This window comes from Neofelis nebulosa, chromosome 16, assembly GCF_028018385.1.
Source record: "Neofelis nebulosa isolate mNeoNeb1 chromosome 16, mNeoNeb1.pri, whole genome shotgun sequence".
Taxonomy (NCBI): Eukaryota; Metazoa; Chordata; class Mammalia; order Carnivora; family Felidae; genus Neofelis; species Neofelis nebulosa.
In genome coordinates, this window is record NC_080797.1 from 28366550 (window position 1) to 28373948 (window position 7399).

The following is a 7399-nucleotide window of genomic DNA, read 5'->3' on the forward strand; positions in this document are numbered from 1 at the left end:
ATGTCTAATCTACAGAGATATATGCAAACATTTCTTCCTTGACAATGAGGCTGGAGAGATCTTTGTTCTGTAATTAGCGAAGTTAGAGGCATTTCTGATGTTTGTTTAGTGTAAACATTTCTAACTATACCACTTAACCATCATTATATTTTTAAAGATTTCATTTTTTTAAGTAATCTCTATACCTAACGTGGGGCTCTAACCTACAACCTCGAGATCAAGAGTTGCAGACTCTAATGACTGAGACAGCCACGTGCCCCTTAGCCATCATTGTTTTAATGTTTATTTGTTTTTGAGAGAGACAGAGACAGAGCATGAGTGGGGGAGGGGCAGAGAGAGAGGGAGACAGAATCTGAAACAGGCTCCAGGCTCTGAGCTGTCAGCACAGAGCCCGACACGGGGCTCGAACCCACAAACTGTGAGATCACGACCTGAGCCAAAGTCGGACGCCCAAACAACTGAGCCACCCAGGAGCCCCAACCCCTTAACCATCATTTTAAACATCTATTTTTATGGTGGCATAAGAAGTTCCACACGGATCACAGGAATCTACTCCTGAAGCCAAGAGCACATTGTATGTTAGCTAACTTAACAATAAATTACATAAAAAATAATAATAAAAAAATAAACTAATACAATTTCCCACACTGAAATCCTTAATCTGTTCTCTTGATAATTTAATATGTACTTGGTAATACTGCTTACATAATTCACCTGCTTAGTTAAATATTTAATATTTAAATATTTAATTTAGATTAAATTATTTAAAAATTCTGGGTTAATGGCATTCAAATTAATGTAAGTGTTCTATATTTTCTTGTCTTGTAGGTGACAATTTGAGGTTAACTTCAATTCCTCTCATTTTACTAAGCCAACTTTTTCAAACCTTTTCTGTAAAGGCCAGACAGTAAATATTTTAGGCTTTGCAGGCCATATACGGTCTCTGTCACATATTCTCTGTTTCTTTCTCTTCTTTTCTCTTTTACAGCCCTTTAAGCACACGAAAATCATTCTGAACTCATAGGTTGGATCAAGACAGACCATACACAGGATTTGATCCATGGGCCATAAATAATAAATATAAATAAAAGCAGATGGTATATGAACACTTACATAACAAGGTTCATATGGGTGTCCATAATGGCTCAGACTTCATTACCCCTTTTCCTCTACAACTGAAGGGCTTTTTCCTACATCTTGTCTATAAAATTAAAAAGCTGAAAATGCATAGGAGGTATTTAATGCTAGAGGTGGGCTGGGTCCCCACAGACTCACAGAGTTATAGAATGTAATAGAGAGAATTATAGAATTCCACTATAGAGAATTATAGAATTCTACTGTTAGAAGAAATTGTTGCAATTATCTAATTTGAACCCTGTATATTTTAATAAATAATATAACTAAAAACTCATAATAAATGATGAACTGATTAACTTACAAATACTGGAGGGATAGCAGGCCTTCAAATGTGTCTTTATGTAATTCGGTCAGATAATTGTCACGGAGAATTCTGCACAATGAAAAGGTCATTTCTCGGTCAAAATGCAAAATAACTACAACTATTTGCTACACAGGACCGCTAGATGTGAGAGAAACCTGGGTGATGGTGCCACCAAATACACTAATTCTTATTTAATGTAGGGATGGTGGTCTGCTGTTTGATTCAAATCTTTTCTTCTCACATACTCCTTCGTCTCTCTCTCTCTCTCTCTCTCTCACACACACACACACACACACACACACCCCTATCTACTCTTCACACCAAAATGTACATTTAATGCCTACTCTCTGGATCACAAAATCTCTGTTAGAACCCAGCCCTGAGTGGCAAAAACATGGACAGAACTGCCACTTCCTCCTCTCTTTTCCCAAATTTTATTGTGGAAGCCCTATTTATAACCATATCAGTGCTACAAGTAAAGCCATCTAATTTTTTTCCCCAACTAAAAAATGTCTGTGAGAACTAAAAATGTGCATAAAATGCACAGAACATAAATGCTCAGTTTAATAAGTATAGAGTAAATACCCGTGTAACACTATTTGTTCATTCTACTGTTGGTGGATACTAGATTTTTCTAATTTTTAGTTATTATAAACAGTGCTGCTTTGAACATTTTTCTGTTTATATCCTAGTACACATTTGCCTAAGTTTCTCCAGGATTTAACAGGGGTAGAAAATTGTCTTCCTAAGAGGTTGTGCTATTTCAAGCTGGCAGATTGAAACAGGCCAAGTCTCTACCAAACTCCAAACTCCACCAAAGTCCCTAAGAATGATTAGAAAAGATACAATTAGAAAATCCACAACCTTAGCTCAAAGCCAAGGGAATAAATGAGCTCTACAAACACTCCCCACCAGAAATGCCTTGGAGCCACCTACAGGGTGATTAGCTGGGATACTGCAGTAGGACCAAGGACACCACATCAACCCCGCATCCTTCCTCCTTGGATCTGGCAGCAAAGGGTGTTTTCTTCCAGGCAGGAGCCATTGGTGTGAGAAGGGGGCAGGGTCCCAGAACCCTGGAGGAAGGGTATACACTCTGACTAGCCATTAGAAGTCACCTCCCACCTCTTCTTTAACTCTCAGGGGGACCTGTCACCAATAACAAGCCCCGTGGTTCATTTCACCTCTTCCTTAGGACCAGAAACAGAAGCAAGTCAAATCTCAACTACAAAGATAAATTGCACTCAGGAATGACCAAATGGAGTGAGAAAGCCAATTCTATTCAGGACAGAAAATAAAAAACAAATATAACAGCTTATAGTCGATGACACAGTTAACAGAGAAAACACAAAAGGATTTGAGAATACCAACATTAATGGGGCACCTGCGTGGCTCAGTCGGTTAAGCATCCGACTTCGGCTCAGGTTGCAGTCCATGGGTTCAAGCCCTGCACTGGGCTCTGTGCTGAAGCTCAGAGCCTGGAGCCTGCTTCAGATTCTGTGTCTCCCTCTCTCTCTGCCCCTCCCCAACTTGCACTCTGTCTCTCACTCTCTCTCTCTCTCTCTCTCTCTCTCTCAAAAATAAACAGTATAAAAAATTTAGAATAGCATCATTAATATATCCTCAGACAGAGGTAAACAGTACATCTAATAAAAAGAACCAACTCACGATGATATGAATGAAAAGTATTATCATTAGTAAAAAACTCAGTCTATGAGCAGCAGAAATGGTCGTTGAATAAATTAGAAAACTTGAGAGATCTGGCCACTGATTTCTTACCAATACTTGAAATTCTATGTATTTATTCTACTTACATATTTGTTTTTATATTATATATTTGTAAACCCCTTGACAAGTGGGATATTTGGTCAGTTTTGTTCTTGAGCTTATATCCCTGGCATGTAAAACAGTTCCTGGGACATAGGAGATGCTCCATAAATATTTGTTGAATGAATTCAGAAAGTGACAGGTATCAATTTGCAAATATACTACTTTTAATTAAAACAAATCATTCATTTATCATCATTTATGAGAATAAGTACAACTTCACAGGAAAACAAATGTCTTTCTCCACCTCCACCCCAATTTGTGACTCAATCTTTTGAGACAAGAACCTTTTGAGAATTTCATAAAAGCTATTGAATGGACCCTTTCCCTAGAAAACTGCACTTTCTTGAATACGTGCAAAGGTGTGCATGCGATTTCAATTTGCAGACCATCCCTTTAGGGCTCAGGTCCGTGAATAGAATGGACTGAATTTGTGGGTGCCAAACTTGGATGGAAAATAGAATCACATCTCTATTTTCACAAACCTCTAACTAGAATTAGCATTTCCTTCCATTATGAATGCAGGCAACAAACCACAGATTAGTGTAGTTAATTTGGTCCCCAGCAGAAATCAGATATTTTCATATCAAATATTTGGCGTGGATATCTCAAAATATCACAGAGCCCGATGTGGGGCTTGAACCCACGAACGGTGAGATCCTGACCTGAGCTGAAGTCGGACACCTAACCGACTGAGCCATCCAGGTGCCCCAACAGTGGGTTAAATTAAAAAAAACAGCTTCTTGGGGGCACCCGGGTGGCTCAGTCGGTCAGGTGTCTGACTTTGGCTCAGGTCACGATCTTGCCGTTCATGGGTTCGAGCCCCATGTCGGGATGTGTGCGGACGCCTCAGAGCCTGGAGCCTGCTTCACATTCTGTGTCTCCCTCTCTCTCTGCCCCTCCCCTGCTCATGCTCTGTCTCTGTCTCTCAAAAATAAGTAAACATTGAAAACAAATTTTTTTAAGAAGCAGCTTCTTGATCTCTCCTATGATAATCCGGTTAAGTACTGGATCTGGGGCTGGTTCGGTGGCTCTTATGTCAGGGAGCCAGGCTCCTTCTGTTTTCCTGCTCTACCACCCTGGGGTGTAGCCCTCATCCAGACGAGGCCTTTGTACTGTTGAAATCTTCATTTCCTCCACAGTGTGGCGCCAGGCCGCTCTCTGCCGCTGCCCTGCCCTGGAAACACACGCAGCCTAAGCACCATTCCTGCCTCTGCTCTGGGCCTCGGGACTTTTCTTCTTCTTGAATGAGTGTGCTCCCGCCCCCCAGCTGGTGCTCCACGCCATCCCCCAGGTCTCAACAACATACCCCCACCAGGACCACAGGAGCCAGAGCTGGTCGTGCCTGGTGGTCCTCAGGACTGAGAGGCCCTGACCTCCGTGGGGGCAGGAGCCGGCCAGCATGACCAGTCGGGACTCCCAGGTTAAGAATCCAGTTGAGCCTCCTGGTCCTCCTCAATCTGCTCTGCCCTTCGTCTCCCACCCCCAAATCCCTGCCGACCTCCAGCCCTGAAGAAGCCGGAGAACCTCTGCTTCCCCCACCTCCCCGTCCGCCTTGTCCTACTTCAGTAGTTTGGTGAGCATAAAAAGGCCTGTCAAAGTGGTCCCTCTGTTTGGGGGATGGGCTCAGGAGGGGTGGGCATGTGGGTTCGGAGGGTGACAGATTCTTTCTCCAAATGCTCGCCAGGCTCCTCCGAGCCCTCTTCTTGATTCAACCTTGCTTGGCCTGTGAAGACTTGAACAAACACGGACGTGGTTGCTGGCAGCTCGTGGCCGCATCCCTAGTAGGACCCTAGCCTCCCTTAAAGTGCCTGCCTGCAAAACTCCCGGCTGTCTAAAGGATTGGCTGCTGAGTCCAGCCAACGCCTGAAGATCGGGCCCCTGTCTCCCAGCTTCTGTGAGAGGGCAGGAGCTTAACTTTGAGAAGTGTCAGCAAAGCCAGATGGGTCTCATATGGGCCAGCGTCCCTTCCTGCTTTTTGTCATCTTTCACTTCTGATTATAGAGCCCCCCACTCATTCCCTTCCCTAGTCCCTCATTCTCCCTGTGAAATACCCCATCACCTCTGTAATAATCCCAGTCGGGTGCCTGCTCACGATGAACCCTTTCCCCTACGGCACTGCAATACTATGTTACTGACTGAAATCTGTCTGGATTACTTTAAGTAGTGTCTGCTTTTGTTTATTTTCATCAGGGGAGGTGTGCAGGATCAGCCTTTTAATTTTTTTTTTTTTTAATATTTATTTTTGAGAGAGAGGCAGGGTGCAAGCAGGGGGGTGGGGGAGGGGCAGAGAGCGAGTTAGACACAGACTCCAAAGCGGGCTCCAGGCTCCGCGCTGTCAGCACAGAGCCCGACGTGGGGCTCAAACCCAAGAACCGTGAGATCATGACCTGAGCCGAAGTCGGTCGCTCAACTGACTGAACCACCCAGGTGCCCCAACAGCCTTTGAAATTAAATTATTTTCAGGATCAGCTTTTTAAGTAAGCATCCCAGGGATGTTTGCGTATAGAGGTCCAAAGGCTGTATTTTGAGAAATCGTGTTTCCCTGTGGAGATCTTTTCTCTGGCAGCCCTTTTGAATGGGGGCTATGTTTTCTCAGATACTGCATTGCCAATAGTCCATCCAGCTTTCATTCCAGTGAGAACGTTCCGGAGATGAAACTAAGAATCAACTCCAGGCGCTTCTCCAGTCACCTCTGGGGATGAGTGTATGTCGTCAGCATCCAGCGCCTCACCTGCTGCCCAGCTAGAATGACACCTTTCAGGGTTTCTGACTTAGAAACACAACCACCAGGTTACTCCACGTGGACACCACCCCCCTTTTACAAAGCCTTTGAACACCCACCCATCAGGAGGGGTTTGCTGGATAATGTTGGTTGGCTCTTGACACCCATTTCTAGCCCCTTCTTTGCAGGTCCTGGAAACCCACGAACCATCGTTCACAGATTCCCTCGACAGCAGAATTCTGCCGATAAAGCGTACCTGTGTGAAATTTGGAAGGCGGAGGTGGAAGGAGGTGGAAGCCATGCTTTTCTCCTCTGTAGCAGCAGACATGCAGGCTGAATGTTGGAGTCCATACTCCCCACCAGTCAGGCTTGGGGCCATGGGGCTGTAGTGACCCCGGCAGTGGCTTCCCGAAGTTTCCTGACCGAGTGGCAGCAGCAACTTTGAATCTATGGAAAGCAACTGTGGTAAAGTAACCTGAGAGCTAGTGGTGCGATTCCCCCCTGGCCCTGACCTTCACCACCGCGAGCCCCACCAGTGGTGAGCACCAATTGCTTGTATGACCTTTGTGTGTGTGTGTGTGTGTGTGTGTGTGTGTGTGTGTGTTTGAAATATCTAGAATGGTTTGTTTTCCTGGCTATGGTAGTTTTAAAATATGTTCACAAAACTGAGGGTTGATGGGGGGTGGGAGGGAGGGGAGGGTGGGGGATGGGTATTGAGGAGGGCACCTTTTGGGATAAGCACTGGGTGTTGTATGGAAACCAATTTGACAATAAATTTCATATATTGAAAAAAAATAAAGATCTACTGAATGAGTGCTGGAAAAAAATAAAAAAATAGAATAAAATATGTTCACAAATTCTTTGACTCTTCTCTCTTTATTTTTATTTTTTTTTAACGTTTATTTATTTTTGAGCCAGAGACAGAGCATGAACGGGGGAGGGGCAGAGAGAGAGGGAAACACAGAATCTGAAGCAGGCTCCAGGCTCTGAGCCATCAGCCCAGAGCCCGATGCAGGGCTTGAACTCATGGACCGCGAGATCGTGACCTGAGTTGAAGCCAGACGCTTAACCGACTGAGCCACCCAGGCACCCCGACTCTTCTCTCTTTAAAAGGTGGGGTCTAAATTCCCACCCCTTGAATGTGAACTGGATTTAGTGACTAAGTCACTGCTAAATGCTGCTCTGTGCCGTCTGAGGTGAGGTCATAGGAAGGATACCTTCTGTCATTTCTGTCTCAGATCACTCACTCTGGAGGTACCCAGCCATCATGCTGTGAGGACACTCAAACAGCATGTGGGCAGGCTCATATAGCAGGGATCTGAGGCCTCCCTCCAACCCCCTTGACAGCCATGTTAAGTGAGTGAACCACCTTGGAAGTGGACCCTTCCGACTCAGTCGAGCCTTCA

The 7399-nt window shown here is 44.6% G+C and overlaps 1 long non-coding RNA gene across 1 annotated transcript; it reads left to right on the forward strand.

The window, feature by feature from the left end:
- Positions 1-4012: 4012 nt before the first annotated feature.
- LOC131497788 (uncharacterized) lies at positions 4013-6574 on the forward strand. The gene is made up of 3 exons (XR_009255155.1): positions 4013-4844; positions 4956-5151; positions 5868-6574. It is a non-coding gene; the product is annotated as an uncharacterized LOC131497788 (long non-coding RNA).
- Positions 6575-7399: the final 825 nt, after the last annotated feature.